This window comes from Ptychodera flava, chromosome 22 (genome assembly GCF_041260155.1).
Source record: "Ptychodera flava strain L36383 chromosome 22, AS_Pfla_20210202, whole genome shotgun sequence".
NCBI lineage: Eukaryota > Metazoa > Hemichordata > Enteropneusta > Ptychoderidae > Ptychodera > Ptychodera flava.
In genome coordinates, this window is record NC_091949.1 from 25,320,123 (window position 1) to 25,337,169 (window position 17,047).

The 17,047-nt window shown below is 38.7% G+C and overlaps 1 long non-coding RNA gene across 1 annotated transcript in view; it reads right to left on the reverse strand.

Annotated features, from left to right (window-relative positions):
• Positions 1-13,437: 13,437 nt before the first annotated feature.
• The window catches only part of LOC139123046 (uncharacterized), a 36,546-nt gene continuing 32,936 nt past the window's right edge, over positions 13,438-17,047 (reverse strand). Inside the window, exon 2 of the long non-coding RNA XR_011549568.1 lies at positions 13,438-15,811. This is a non-coding gene — a long non-coding RNA (uncharacterized lncRNA). The remainder of the gene's footprint in view (positions 15,812-17,047) is intronic.

Genomic DNA, 17,047 nt, shown 5'->3' on the forward strand with positions numbered 1-17,047 from the left:
CATTCCATTGTTTTGATGGCAGTAATCAATCAATAGGTGCTATATGTTATGTCGATCTTTTCCACAGCGGCACCTTAAAAGGTTCGAATATATTGATCGGGCCCCGTCCGATATGCGGTCTAATATGGCCGCTTGGCATTCGCTTTCTTACTATTTTTTCGAAATTTTGAATCATTTCTCAGGCATGGATAAACCGATTCTATTTAAAACTTTATAAAAAGACAATCCATAGTGATGTATAGATGCATAGATCCAACATGGCCTCCGGGCGGCTATAATATGATTGTTTCATGTCTGAGCAAATCGATTTCAATCTATCTCGTATCAGGCAGAGTTAATATAATGTACATATGCATTCAATTAGTGCTCGTAAAATCGAAAATACAATGATAGATTGCCTCTTTTGACAAACTAAAAAGTTTTTGCAAGTTGTCGTAGGGGCTATTCACCTCTACTCGTCGGCCCCTAAAACGGATAATATTTCTCCAACAAACTTTGTGTATAAATCGAAGGAGCAAGGGCCGTACTCTGGCAAGGCGATGAAAGACTCTGAGCCTGTAAATCATAAGGCGTGCATTCCGCCTAGGGCTTCGTCCTCACGTGGCCGTAAGCGAAGACGCAACACTGACTCCCATAGCGATGATCTGAATAAGAAAACGTTACATACGCATGCCCGCTGCATTCACATAAAACCTCAGTACTCTCAAAGTTCTAATTTTCCACCGATTTCATTTGTAGTCAATGCTCCCGATGAAAAGCACCGTCTCACTCTTCATCGCTATGGCTACCAAGCAAAACAGAAAAAAATGTGTAGTTCCGCAGCGCCAGGGCTGTTGACAGAGCATGTCAGCCGCGTGTAACTGGTTTTATTAGACATTTACTGGGTATTGCAAATGCAAGGAATGGTCATCTATTTTCCAGGCAAGTCAAGACCGTGATGCGTCAGACATAAATCTCTACCATTTTTAAAGGTAAAACAGGCACACACATATATACAACACCTTATATACTGGTAGAATCTGCCATGCATCCACCAGTTGTTAAAAGGATTGACATTGTTATGACATTGCCAAAAGCACGAAGGGCAGACATTCTCTTCTGGTGGTAAGGCAGCATTCACAAATACTGGTCGTGGGGGGGGGGGGTGTTTGGAGGAATCGCTATAGAAATCAAAGTTGTTTTCCATACCCCTTAATACCTTAAAAATTTGCGAATACCCCAATCTGTATGATCAAAGTTTTTCAAGTCCCCACAAACTACTATATAGCCAAATATTTGTTAGAGATGTACGCAGAAAAAATCAATATGTGTTGCGCAGGCAGTTCTGCGTGCAGATGTTCGACACCACGTTTTATGACGCACGCATATATATTCTGTACTGGCTATATAAATATCGTCAGCAGTTTGTAGAGCCATATTCCTAATACAAGTTCTTAAATCAGTGGACGTTTTGGAATTCTTAATCTAAGCCGACTTGAGTTAATCCAAATTTTGTGGCCGGGTCGATAGTACCCGCTAAAGAGCACCGAAAATGACGATCATGAGAGGGTATGCAAATTATGAATTCCTAGTTACATTCACCAGATAGTAAAATATTGAGCACGGCGACCTCCCGAAAACAATTTTTTTTAAAAAAAGTACAAGACATATACGACCTATATGCTACTTTCAAAGTTTGTAAAATTGACAATTATGGAAGGTTGAAATATTAAATCAAATTAAACTTTTAATCTCTGAAATTTAAATGGTTTAACGGCAAAGTTGGTAATTAATAAATAATTCCAAACACATATTTTCATTTAAATAAAGAATTTCATTTTGTGTTTATGTACAATATGAATGTAAACATTTCATGATTGCATGAACTTGAAATGAATAGTTTTACGTGATTTTACGTGAATTTCGTGAATAAGTGTCTTTTCATCGTAGGTTTGTAAAAAATCAAACATTGTGACCCATCTTATTTCTTCAAAAAAAATATCGCAAACATAAAATTATGACACTTTTTCAGTATTTTTTACTGTTATATAACTCAAATCTTTCGTTTACTCTCGTTTCACTGTCATGGGCGTCATATAACCCGGATTCGTCTTCAACTACATCAGAGTCAGAGCTGTCTCTGTCGTTGTCACTGCCGGTATGCCGTGACAGTGGCACTGCTCGTAGGCAGTAGGAGGACAAGTAGCTATATTGACTTTGATGATGTTTACAATTTTTTGCGTTCTTGTTAGTAAAAATAATGAAATGCGATAAAATGATTCCAGATTTTGTGTAATTATTACTAACATTATAATGGTTAGATGACATAAAAATGCTATTCATTTTCATTGAATTACCTACCAAACTATGAAATCTGAGGAATGTTAAAAAATTGGGAACCAAAATATTTTCAAGTTCCCCCTTATACGCGGGGCAAAACCTTCAAGTCCCCCTCTACTATCCCCAGGATTTTTACCCCTGGATTCCTCCAGCCCCCTCCCCCACCAGTGTTTGTGGATGCAGCCTAAGCTCCTTCGAAGGAAAAAGTGTTAAACTATTTAACTTGGTTAGTGATGCACCGTGACACTAAGCGCCATACGTCTTTACCGTATCCGATTTCTCGGCTCCATTCACTTGCTGTACCGTATCTTATTAACACGGCTGACCCATTGCGGCCCTGCCCCCTGCTCTCGCGGTATATGCACAATGCATGATGCATAGTGCCTCCCATCAGGGCCGTCAAATGTCCTCCAGTGGTTGTGATGGATTTACAGTCGACGGATACACCAAAGCTGATCCCTGCTAACGATAACATGGCTTACGCTGGCACTTAAATAAAATAATCAAATCGTATATTTCCTGCTCCGCGGCGATTGCTTATCAAACAACATTAATTTATAATATATTTCTTTCAAATGGTTTTCCGTGCTTACTCAAGGAGCCATGATTTGTGCTGGCCATGCCGCCAAAGAGATAGATACATGGTTTTTAACAGGAATTATGACTTTATTTTAAGATTGTATCGGTAAGAAATACTGTTTGGTATGTACTACAAAGCATAAAGCTTCGGCTGTTACATAGTCGAAGTCCAATACATTGTAATTCATGTCTGCTTACTTAGGCATCTTCGTTAATCAAGCGGTGTTTATTCAAACGGGGACTCTCCGTTGTTTGTGGAAAATACGCCTACTTGACCGAGCCGCGTAGACTGGACAATGTAACTTTGATTAGTTTGACTTGGCAATCGAATTCAGGTTTGAGTGAAACAGGGAGACGAAAACGTAGAGAAAATAACGGTGTATTCTGCACTGAAAGACAACTTGAAAACAGGATACAGACAGATATGGGCAGATGAAACACCACAAGCAGGAAAAAATGCAGAAAAATAAACAAAAAGGGTCACAGTCATATCAACAAACCAACATAGTATTTGTAGCGTATTTGACAGGTATACAAGCGCTGTAGTCGGACAGACCGACTGACAGGCACACCGAACCGCACACGAACACGTAGTTGCAGAAGACCAGGGTGTACGTGGAGAATTTGTAGGAGAGAGGCAAGCACAATCGGAATAACAGAAGCGCGGCATCAATGACAGAGCCCATCGAGAGGCAAGTGACCGCGGTGATGAGAGATTCCGGATAGTCTAGAGAGGAACAGGTCAGTAAATTTTAATTTATAGACTGTCATAATTCTGTCTGTGCATAAGTGATGGATTAAGAATTCTATGGTGTGAACTTAGAACACACAAGAGCCTGTGAATAATGAAATGCACATCTCTACCCCTACACTTTAATCGAAACAGAAAGAAGAATTTAAATTAAGCAATGGTGCACAGAGTTAAAATTAGTCATTTTCGGCATGACCTCACTTGGTTTTCTTTTCGTTGATGTACGTGAGAGTTGATCGAATACATTGTGAGAGAGAACAAGGTCATGCATCTTTGTACTGAAAATAACATTGTAATATATTTTTCAAACAAAATGTAAATTTCCCTTGAAGCGAAAAGTTATGACATTATAATTCTAAATAAAACAAACAAACAAACAAACAGGGTGCTATATCATATTAGGACCACGAAAGCGCTGTGTTGGATACAGCGTAACTTACATCGGACACTCGAAAAGACATACTGACGAACTTCCAACGTCAAGTCCGTGAGAGCAGTTTCTGTGCTTCATAAATCCTCGTCATTAGACTTCACTGCATCACTTGCACTGACACCCCAGGACACGTCAATGGACCGTGAACTTCTCAAGTAAAAACCTTACAAGGAACATACTCATGCCTGGCACATGTAAGGTAAAGGGGCACCAGAGACCAATAGGTCGGTTTAAACAACAACAAGAGAAAGCCGGACTTTTTCCTGTAGTTCGTAGGTTCATTCGGACAAGGTACATGGTTGTCCGCCATAAATCCAAAAACGCATGCTTGGATACTTCACAGCCGCAGAAGCCATATGTTTGTTATTCTAAGAGATAGTACTCTTCTGTTTTGGTAAACGTACCATGAAGTTAATCTTGCATTCTACGTCAGTTGTCGGCAATTACGATGAATAACACAGTCGATGAACGCCATTTGATCCTTTATTTAGGCCTGTTTTCGTAATTGGCGAAACCAATCAACGCTGTTTACAGTTCTCACTGACTAGGACAGATCCGTGACGTATCTCTGATGATATGCAGTCTTTATCAATTTGATACGTTGGACTGCCTGTAATGACAGGCTTTTATCGAAAATATTGGATTTTGTTGGCGCCATGTCTTGAACACAAACACACACCACCTTCCTAAGAATGTTCTGATCAATATTCTCCCAGAGAATGGAAATGATATCATGGTTTGAAGACATATATTCGATTTTTTGTAAGAAACATCGCCTCAAACTTTCCTAACATCAGGAACAAGATGTTACGTTTCCCAATGTAAGTGGATCTCCTGATGAAAATCCGATGGGATGACGATATGGTTGTGTAGACGTTCTAAGATTTAACGCTGAGACAAAAAATACCCACTCGCTTGACTTTATCTCGTTCCGTCAGTATAATAGTGGCATATTTCATTTCAGCGAAAGAAATTCTAACGCAATATGTTCTACTATTCGTTTCTTTTCTAGCTATTGAACAAGAGGTCGCGCCCATTCAAATTCCGAAAAAGCGTCTCTTCTGAATTGTAATGCTCAGACGAATAAATTAACGTCCATCATGAAGCTTTCCCTAGCAAGGCCGATCCCTGGCTACTCCAATGGTATTGAAAACAAAATGGCGCATGCGCGCTGTCTCATTTAAAGCGTTTAACCCTGTTGTTGTTGATTAAACCTGAAATCTAAGATGCATATTGGCTTCAAAAGTTTGCTGACCGGAACTCCTAAACGCCTAGTTACTTGTCTTTGATCCCATCGGATATTCGATATACAGAGTTACAACGACAAGTGATCACTTCCGAACGATGCACGTGGCCAGCACAGTGGACAGCATGAACTGAGTTACTTATTACTGATATATTATTGTAGACAGCTTAGCATTGTCAATTTGATGTAGACAAATACAAGCTTACATGCAAAAAAAACCCACACAGGGGGAAGATTTTTTCGTGACATTCACGAGTGCACATGCTGGGACGAATAATTAAATCGTCAAGTTGTCACTTGCGGAGGACACAACAGCACCTCATCATTCTATCCGCACCACTGTCCACTAGTAGCCAATAGCGAGTAATCCTATACACTCAAATTCCCCTGCTTATTATTGTACGATCAATCACTTTGAAAAATCGTTACAACCATACTTGTTGATCAATCTAACATGCCTCGGCGCTTCCGTCCCTCCTCCATAAACGCTGCCAAAGCTGGCGAGATAATTAATGGCCAAAAATGCCCAGCACGAGTGCTATTTCAGCAGACGACGATGCAAGACAATCGAGATGTTGAAATACGAGTATTTAAGTAAATTAAATTGATAAAACACCCGTTTAGATAAACTGAAACATGGTAATCCTGCTGAGAGTATGAATACATTTTTGCTACACTCTACTTCCAGCGATAAGTGAATATTTTGCAAATTCATAATATCTGTAGCTTCCTCTTTAAGTAACGTAGATGTGTTTTCTTATTTGCTGACATAAGTTTTTAGAGGCTAAACGTTCCCGGATAAAGACAATCTACAAGTTGAACTTTCTGAACATGTAAAGGGACAGTGACTGTTACTTTACTTTAAGTTCTTTAAGAAAAAGTATATTTTATTTTCTTACTGAAGCATGTTGAATAAATAAAAAGTATAATTCTTGCAAGCACAATTGATGCATTGAGTACAATAAACAATATTGTTTGAAAAACGAATTCTTCTTGGCCGGACAAGAGTTTACTTGTCAACAAGAACACTGACTAGAATATCTCACACAAACATACTATACATATGTTGACATGCCATTTGTAACCAAACCAAACTTGTAACCATTGCCAAGTGTTGTTAAGTGTAAAAATAGCACTGGGAAGAATTTCACGAAAAAAATCAAATTTTAGAGGGGAAAGTTAAAGCATTTCGCAACTACCCTCCTATGACAAATTGAAAGCATTCCTCCCCATTTATAATATTTCCTCTCCCGTTCATACTATCAGAATTCCCGAGTGCCCCTCCAGTCTCCGCACCACAAGAATTCCCTCGTGGACTCTCCCCACAACAAATACTCCCCTTCATCCTCTCATTAGCGCATGATTTTGTCCTCCCCAATGAAGTGTGATTCAAATAAAACACGAAATTTTCACCGCTCACTGATATTCAAGTTACGCCCTCTTTCGCGCCCACTGATAAGATCAAATAAGTACCCTGAAAAACACCTTTGCACACGCACAACTTCATTGGCTGCCCTTGGCATGCTGAACGCTACGTGTTGCTATGTGTTTTTTGAACAAGAAACTGTATTTTACAAGCTGAATACAAATATTGGGAAATACATGAGACTGCACAGCTTGTACGTTGTCAACGGTAACTGCAGCGATGCATTCCAGCGACTCATCGGCATGTTGAAAACATTTAATCTCAGACGACAACGACGGGCTAGGACATAATCTTTCACGTCATTTAGGCGCGCATAATGAGTTCATCATCGATTCCTTGCGTTAGAAGCGTTACAAATGGCCACCTAAATGTATCTCAGAAAAAGAAACACATCAGAAACGCGAAGAAATGAAAATCAAACAAAAATAGTGCGACTATTTACTTCCATTCATGCTAAAATCGCAGAAATATCAAATTTATGGAGTAGAATTCGAGTAGAGGAAATGAAAAGGTCGGGGAAATATTTTCCTTGTCTCACGAATGTATTTGATAACATGTAATATTTTTATTTTAATAACATGCAAATATTATACTCTTTTGGGAAATCGTTTCAAATTGCATGAGTACGATTTCACATCACCATAAGACTCGGCACCGAATTTAGCGACAGGCATTTTCAAAACTTGAGCGACGTCAGACTATGGGGCCGATAAGGGATATTCTAAGTGTTGTGTGCTCTTTGAGTATACGACGGTTATCGGTTCAAGTCGACAACATATGTCGATGTTTTCGAAATGCGTATTTTCAGGCCGCGCATACATATAATGGACAACATTGATCGATACGATGCTTTTTAGGAGTCGAGAATCGAGAGTCAATATTGAAGTGTCCGTTTCATACATGATTGATGTAACCTCACCAACCTCGCCAGAATTGTCAAATTTAGGGAGAAAAAATGAAGCTTCTTCTGACAATATTGCATTGGACAATAAATGCTGTTAGCGACATTATATCCTGTCAAGAAAGAAAATGCTCCCACTATCGCACAACATCTATCAGATTTCTAGACTAAAGTCGCATTTAGAATTTTCACTAAACGTGAACATTATAACACATATTGAGTAAAATAATAAATATGAGATCAATAAAAAATTGCCGATGTGTTTTAATTCCTAACATATAACATTCTATCATTGCAGCCAGTATGTGATTTCAGAACACCTCAAACCATAGAACATCGACCGAATTCTAAGGCACTACAAGATGCACTATATTACTGGGGCGCAGTTTGTTCAGCAAGGCAGGGCTTAATATTCACCGGTGAGAAATGTAAGTGATTGCCTATCTGGTTGCGTTCTCCGTCAGAATAAGCAACAACTTTGCATATATCGACACGCTGAGCAACAGACGAAAGAAAGCCGCGTCTATGGACGGTAGAGATGGAGGTTGAGAGAGGATAGAGGTTGGGAGAGAGGGGTTAAGAGAGGCAAGTTGAGAGAGAGAGGTTGAAGAGTCGAGAGAGCTCGAGGTTGAGAGAGAGAGAGAGAGAGAGAGAGAGAGAGAGAGAGAGAGAGAGAGAGAGAGGAGAGAGAGAGAGAGAGAGAGAGAGAGAGAGAGAGAGAGAGAGAGAGAGTTGAGTGTTTCATTAGAACTTTACAAAAATAGAAATTATTTACACTATACATCACAGACAATAACAAGAAGTCAAAACAACCAACAAAAACTAAACCCTATCAGTTCAGCTATGTAAATCATTCAGAGCTTGTTGATCATTGATCCAACTATAATTTCACGCAACATTCATCTTCTCTGCATATCAACAAACAGGCAAGAAGGTTTTGTTGAAAGGCCGGGCGAGGGAAAGGGAGAAAGAAGGAAGAAGGATAATTGTAAAAGCTGAACCGAATTTTAGGGAAAGGCAATTAAATTCACTTCGTACCCCAATTACTGCTTCCAGTGTTGAAGAGACGAGCGAACATTCCAGTGAACGCATCAAAGTTTGACATGAATGATAGACCGATGTTCTTAATTCGACTGACTTAATTTGATGAAGTGATGTATTGCCCTATTTCACGTCTTTTCCTTTAGCAGAGAACCGCCAAGATTATTAGCCACTAAAGTCCCAGACGTGCCCAGCGTGCAAGAATGCATAGAAATTCGACAAACGTATCGCAATCTAAGTATTTTATTGGTGTCTTCGTGGTAATGTTGATAGTTATAATGAAATAGAGTAGGGACATGAGAAGACCATCGAATTTATCCAGACTTGTATTATTTTAGCTGCCTCTTAGAGATTCAATTGACTGTTTATTGCTTTCATTAGGACAGAGTATATCTTAGTGATATCTGAATGGTATATATATGTGAGTCTTTCCACAGTAAAGCGCAACATTTGACATTCCCAATTTTGGAGCTCTAGCTTTTTCAATGATAACAGCATTCACACAGAATGATATTATTTTTAGTAAGTACTACATATGAACATATATAAAAAATAATATTAAAGCTGTATGTCCAGCTCAACAAAAATTATAGATTTTTATCTTTGTAAATATGGCCTCTATTTGCTCACCATTTTGTGACATTTTGTACCCCTGTAACATTAGGAAGGGATATTTACAATATTTATACCATTTGAATTGATTTCAAATGCAAAGTAGTAATGTATTATAAGCAATTACGAACTAAATTTATTCTTAGAAAAAAAAGCACTAGGGAAAGGGCCAAATATTATGCCCAAAAATATTGCTAACGCGTGTAACAATGTCTGTCCAACTCTATGTGAATTGATAATATGAGAACAATAGATATAGTGAAGGCTGTAAGCTGCAACAAACCACTCATACATTTGACTAACAATGAAATCTTCCACTATGTAACATTCTTTATTCTGTCTTTATTGAGCTTGGGTTCTCTTGCAGTTAAAATATTTCTGGAAGGCGTGTGTCCACATGTTACACGTGTTAACTCATTTACAAAATCAAGATTTATAAAAAATTCTTTTGGTATACATTGCTGAAATTTTGTCATTTGAGGGTGCCCTAAAGTTCATGTTTTATGGCGCAATTGAATATAAACCGATGGCCACCATTACAGAGAGCACCTGAATGGCAGGATGTGTGTCCTCTTTGTTACACGCGTTACCGGTGTTACACGCGTGGAAGTAATTGTAGTTTAATTAAATACTGGATAGAATAATGTTAATTTGTTTTTTAGTGTGACAATTCTATCTGTATCAGAAAGTTACTGAAAGCTTTCTTTACAACTATTGATTCACCTTAGATGCCCATATCGTTTATGAACGAATTGGACAGAACTGATGATGTGTGTCCAATGTTACATACGTTATCCCATAGACAATACAGGGGTCTTCCCTCTGTTGTCTATATGGTTATCCACAGAGCCAATTTATAACAATTCACATCATAATTCTGAGGTATTTAACTTAGTCATGACATATACATATATAAATCAATCAAGTACATTTATTCAGAATGGAACACACACAATTTGTGTATAAAGCCAATCCAGTGTCTGTATATGTTACATACGTTGCCAGTTGCCATAACGTTGCATCAGATATCCTCTTCTTCTGATAATATTAAGATTAAAACATCTTCTGAAGTGTGTTTCTAGTTCTTGTAGACTAATGGGTTTCTTTCAAACTTGGCACAGGGATGATAATGGGATACATGTGATCAAATACAATACAATGTCATGTCTGTCCATGTTACACGCGTTACTGTTGCCGCGACAATTTGCCCTCCTTCTTAAACAAAGAAATTATTTATCTTAAAAAAATATTTTTAGATGACACACCTGTAGTACTGTCCACCCACTCAACTTTTAGATTCAGATTAATAAATTTAATTTTTGACCTTATTGTCACAAAAGTGGTTGCACTTTACTGTGGAATGACTAATGTATGTATGTATGTATGTATGTATGTATGTATGTATGTATGTATGTATGTATGTATGTATGTATGTATGTATGTATGTATGTATGTATGTATGTATGTATGTATGTATGTATGTATGTATGTATGCATGCATGTATGTATGCATGCATGCATGCATGCATGCATGCATGCGTATGTATGTATGTATGTATGTATGTATGTATGTATGTATGTATGTATGTATGTATGTATGTATGTATGTATGTATGAATGTATGCATGCATGCATGCATGCATGCATGCATGCATGCATGCATGCATGCATGCATGTATGTATGTATGTATGTATGTATGTATGTATGTATGTATGTATGTATGTATGTATGTATGTATGTATGTATGTATGTATGTATGTATGTATGCATGCATGCATGCATGCATGCATGCATGCATGCATGCATGTATGTATGTATGTATGTATGTATGTATGTATGTATGTATGTATGTATGTATGTATGTATGTATGTATGTATGTATGTATGTATGTATGTATGTATGTATGTATGTATGTATGTATGTATGTATGAATGTATGCATGCATGCATGCATGCATGCATGCATGCATGCATGCGTATGTATGTATGTATGTATGTATGGTATGTATGTATGTATGTATGTATGTATGTATGTATGTATGTATGTATGTATGTGTGTATGTATGTATGTATGAGTGCACGCATGTAATGTATGAACGTTAGTTGTATTTTAGACAAGTGTGTATTATTTTCTGTATTGGTATGCTGTAGGGTGTTCTAGGGAAGGCAACATATAGGAATCATGCATTAATATGCATCTTTATGAATATTAAAAAAACAAACGCTATTTTTGGAATGCAAATTTAAACTTGATGTCCTGAAGATTTACTGAAACTTTCTTTAGAGTTTTCGTGATATGCATTATAATTAGGCACTACATTCATTGATATTATCCCACAAAAGATACATTCGTTAACAATTGTATACAGCAAAAATAAATGAACTCATTATTTCTCTCTGCGTTTGCCATGCGTCATGTCGGTTAAGTCAAAACACCAGATGTTTAATTTAAAGACCGTTTAATGCGTAAACTCGTCCTCTTCGTGAAAAGAAAGTTTGAGAAGGGCAGAGCTGTATACATAAAATCACTGTGCTAAATAGTCTGTGGCAAAGACTTCTGAAACCTTTTCACCTTTTGCAAACGGTCCACCAACCTCAACGAATCTGATGGCCTGGTTAGACTAGTCCTGCAGGGAACTTAGACTGAGCAAATTGTGGGAAGTACGCGACGCGTGTAATCTGGCTCGGCGTACATATGTTGCTGAAGACAGATGTAAGCATATGGCTATTGAGTTAGTGCCAGCGCTGTTGAACCTTGGATTTAGTGTGCTCATCCAAATTGTGGAGCGGCGGTCTGTATGACTCGCTTCCTTGGGCAATATTTTTTTCAATGAAATAATAAAATGACGTTGACAGGTTCTATTCACCGGTGTAATATCACTCCATGTACTGCTCCCCGTTGTCTAGTCCTTGTCGGAATGACGCCTTGAAGAGTTCGTGACTTTGAAAGACTTCGCGGAGTGCGTAACTTGAAACGGAAAAGTGGAGAAAACACATCTTTTGACCGAGAAGAGGTATCTGTTTGGTGAGTTTCACCACTGAAGTATTCAAGTATTCGACAACAAAATCCAAACATCTTAGCGATTCGCAGTTTGCCATCCCAGAGTGTCAGCCAAGACGCCGTGAGTCTGGAAAAATATGATGAATGACACGCAGTGCATTTTGCCTTTTCCCCGCGACAAAGAATTATGAAGACAAGCGGGTTTGAATGTTTCAAGATGGTATCTCGTGAGTATGCCAACCATGGAAGAAAAAATTCTTACATACTGAACTTTGGCCGAAGGACTTGATACAGTATCTATTTTGCCACATTTCAACCCTTTACCCCAGGTTCAAATTGCTCGTTAAAGTTTAAATTGACAGTTGAAACTGTTGTTGTCCATAACACCATCATACCAAGTTTTAGTATTGACAGAGTTCCTTCTCTTCAATGCGTCTATCGTTGACAAGTGATCCCCGACACATCTTTTTGAAATCGAATGCGCTTCCACTAAAATGACCCATTAAAAATTTTCATTCGGACATGTTTGTCATCCAACGTAAATAAAATAGCCAATGCAAAATAAAAACATGACATTGAAGTTCATTAACTGACATACAGGTTCATTTACACACACAAGTACATCTATACATCAATCATGCATACATGCATGCATCTATCAATACATATATATTGCATATAAGCATATACATGATAAGCGATATACACAAAACACACGTATACATATGACAACGACAAGTTACACACACACACACACACACACACACACACACACACACACACACACACATATATATATATATATATATATATATATATATATATATGTATGTATATATATGACGAATATACGTTGTATTTACGTATCATAGATATTAAAGTTGGCAATGAAACAAAAATCATCGTAAACTCCCTTGAAAACACTCAGAATAAATAATCAAGGGTAGAAACAAAATAGCGGTGTAACTACATCTGTCAAGGCGAGGTGATTTCTTTTGCGAAACATGGGAGGCGCTTTCAAGTAACCATAGAAACCGAGACAGACGCACAAAAGACATGTTCATATAATGTATGTGATGTACATGGCAAACGTAAGACGTTTTTGAAATGAATGAACGATTTCAGTGTCCCATAAATAACATATATTTTTATTTCCAAACCGTTTTAGTTCGTCCACTTTCAATGCAAATCTGGTATTCGATCACCTAAGGCGATACTATGGACTAGATTCCACACACTAGTGTTCTGATATCAATGATAAATTACATCAATATACGGAAGAAATGTTTCTTTGCCGTCATAACAGCATTATTTACAGCTTCGCTTCAGCAGATCTCTCACTGTAACAGTAATTCTCTGAGCCGTCACCCGAGAAATTCAGCGGAGATCAGAAATGAAACTGCTTGAGAGAGGTGCTACCCGATAGATTGAACGGCAACTTATGTTCAATGTCTTACGCCATTTACCTTTCGATTGCATTAATGTCATTGAAATGAACGAAAATAAAAATTCTTGAATAGGAGTTCCTGCACAAGTTTCCTGAATAGAAAATACATTTTCCGGTAAAATGAAAATTTACATGCCCAACTGTCTACAAAACTTAACTTGAGTGAACGTAACTAACAACACCAAGTCTGAGGAATTATCTTACAACAAATATTATTTCAGAAAAAAGGTACATACAGTGATAGTTGAACTATATTGAACAAATGTCACATCTATTTACGGAGGTATAGTTACAATTGTAAATATAACCCTTACAAGGCAGTAAATGTATTCATATAATCGAAAATATATAATGAGCAAAATATGTCAGGATTGAATATATCTTCATGAAAGTTGATCCTCTGTATATATATTTCATATAGATACACTATACAAGGAATATGATATCATGTGATAAAAATATCAATGGGCTTGTGATTCATTCAAGCTGTGTTTACGTCAACAGATTTCCCTTGACCTTTGACCCTGGTTAATTGTTTGTGCCCCACTCGTTGCTGGAGTAGTATTTCATGCGATCACAGAAATGTCTGTGTATAGTCCATTACATCATACGATATAAACAGTACTGATGCGTGTACTAGTCCATTTAACATACTATGTAGCGACCGAAGGAAACTTTTATATCCCGGATCAAAAATGTGCATTACCTTAAATGTATATTCAGGCAATCAAATTTGTGACTGTAAGTCACAGTTTGATGGCGGAGAATTTTTAAGTGTCAAAACTGTAGTGGGATTGTCAGTTTGTGAACATTGGTAATATCTTACAACCATTTAGTTTATTCTTACAAGTGAATAGATACTCTGCCGTTTAGTCAGACTATAGGCAGTGTCTAAAATGTTTCATGACAACGCAGATGATTGTCGTTTAGAAGTCTTTTTTTATTGTTCAAACATATGTCGGCTGTGTGTTTGAACTAGATGAGTGCGACGAATTCTGTAAGAAGTTTCGGCCGCTGCACCTGTGCTTGCAGTCCAGTCTTCTGAGAGCTTGTCGGAAAGCACGCCGACACCTGGAGCTGGTGGCGTTATACACGAGAGGGTTGGTGATGGCGTTCACGGACTCCAACACGACGGAAACGTCGAAGAATATCAGAAGATGTCCGTCCATGATGAAGGACACCGGCACGAGTTTGTTCCAGATTAGGGTGATAACAGTCATCCTGTATATCGTCGGAGCCGCACAGAGAAGGAAGATCACGGAGACTCCGATACAAGCGACGAGAACTTGTCCATCTTGGCGGCTTATTCGCGTGGGCCTAGAGTCGCTCACGAGCACGATTCCGCGCACGTGTTTACGATACATGACAACTGTTGCTATATTCATAGCTACGACGACGACGAGCGAGATGATGAACGTGATGATCTGTGAAAACGCCGTGAAGGACATGAGGATTATTGCGGTGCTTTCATCGCATTTTAGAGCGTAATTTAACGCCTCGGGGATGTTGAAAAGGACCGATACAACCCAAATCGCAACGGTGATTTTCACGATCCTCTTGGTGCTTGTGAGCTTTCGGGCTTTCAGGGGATTGGAATAGCAAGGTACCGCTCAATGCTGATAGCAGCGACCGTGAATATCGACGTACATAACATGATTCCGTCAGCCAGGCTTATGACGGTGCTGTACACCTGGCTCCTCTGCACCACCATGCTGTCGGGGCGCAGTTTGATGCACCAGGTGAACAGGTGCGTAATCAGGTACAGCGTATCTGCGCACGACAGATTTATAAAGAACCAGTTCACAGCGGTGTGCATTGATCTGACAGTTACGACCACGTACATGAAAGCGAAGTTTCCAAAAATGCCAACTGTAACAAGAACTATCATCGAAATAATGAAGTCAGTTCGGCTACTCAGTCCAAAGTGTCCCGGGTGGCGATGGCTGAAGTTCAGGAAATCTCTGCCTAAGCCAGTATCGTTAAAGTCTTCCATGGCTCCGCAGTCAACTATGCCCATCTCTTGACTTCGTAGTTTTCAAGAGTCGCAGCGACCACTGTAGAATGAAGAGAGAGGCTAGGAGTTAGGGCTTTTTATACCCATGCGTTGGAGGAAATACAATAAATCATCGGGTATCTTAGATAGCTTACCATATCGGGAAAGTGATGTAGCCATGCAGATACAGCTGTTTAACTATGTCACTTTCTGGCAACATCGAAACAATAATAGAAACAGTGGAGAAATGACTCATGCTCCCTGGTAAAATGACCCAGCTTGTTTTAAGAGTTCACTGAGTGCACTACAGGCTAACAGCGATGAAAGTGTGTCTCTACATGCTCTACATGCTCGTTGAAGTTGCAAACAGCGACGCGCGCGCAGGAAAAGGCAGTTTATTTCAATTAAGTTGGCGCAAAAGCACGTGATGCGTTATATATTGCACAGGACCTTAGGGAGGTTCAAGTGCTTACATCTGTTTGTGTGTAGATGGTTAATATCCTTGAAGAAGTAATTTGTCGCTCACAACTCTCAGTGAGTGCCACAAAAATCAGAAGCAGTGATCGCAGTAAGTTGGCGCGGTTTCTAGGACAACGAGTCAGTATTACATGGCTGAACAGCGGAAGTGTATAGTGACCCAGTAGCCAAAAATCAATATGAACCTAACATGCATACATATCCACTATGGACGGGGCAAAAGAAACGTAATGTTCTACCAATCTGATTTTGTATCCTCGACTTACAGACACTCTATACTAGAAGTATTATTATGGTTTGACATCCTGATGAAAAACAAATCTTATAGAAACAGTAAAGGGAAAAATTACGCTAAACACGTCACCCGTAATCTCGTTAGTGTGGTTAGTGAACGGTGTTTAATGCCTGGCAACGACTAGCCAAGTTCTGCGAATGTGATTCCGCCATTAGTATCGCACGATGTACGCCTCGCAGATGTCGCAGGCTCCTTGTTACGATGGGTAACATGTTCCGTATAACGACAGAGCAATCTCTGCTTTTACCCTGCATTGAATACAATACTACGGAACAAAATTACACGTGTAAATGTTCTCTCGATCATAAACATCACCACCATCATCATCATCATCATCATCATCATCATCACCATCATCATCATCATCGTGACCATGATCATGGTCATTACCATGGCAACGATCATGATAAGTATAATGATGATGATGATGATGATGATGATGATGATGATGATGATGGTGATGACGATCATCATCATCATCATCATCGTCGTCGTCGTCATCATCATCTGTCAACACCACAACCA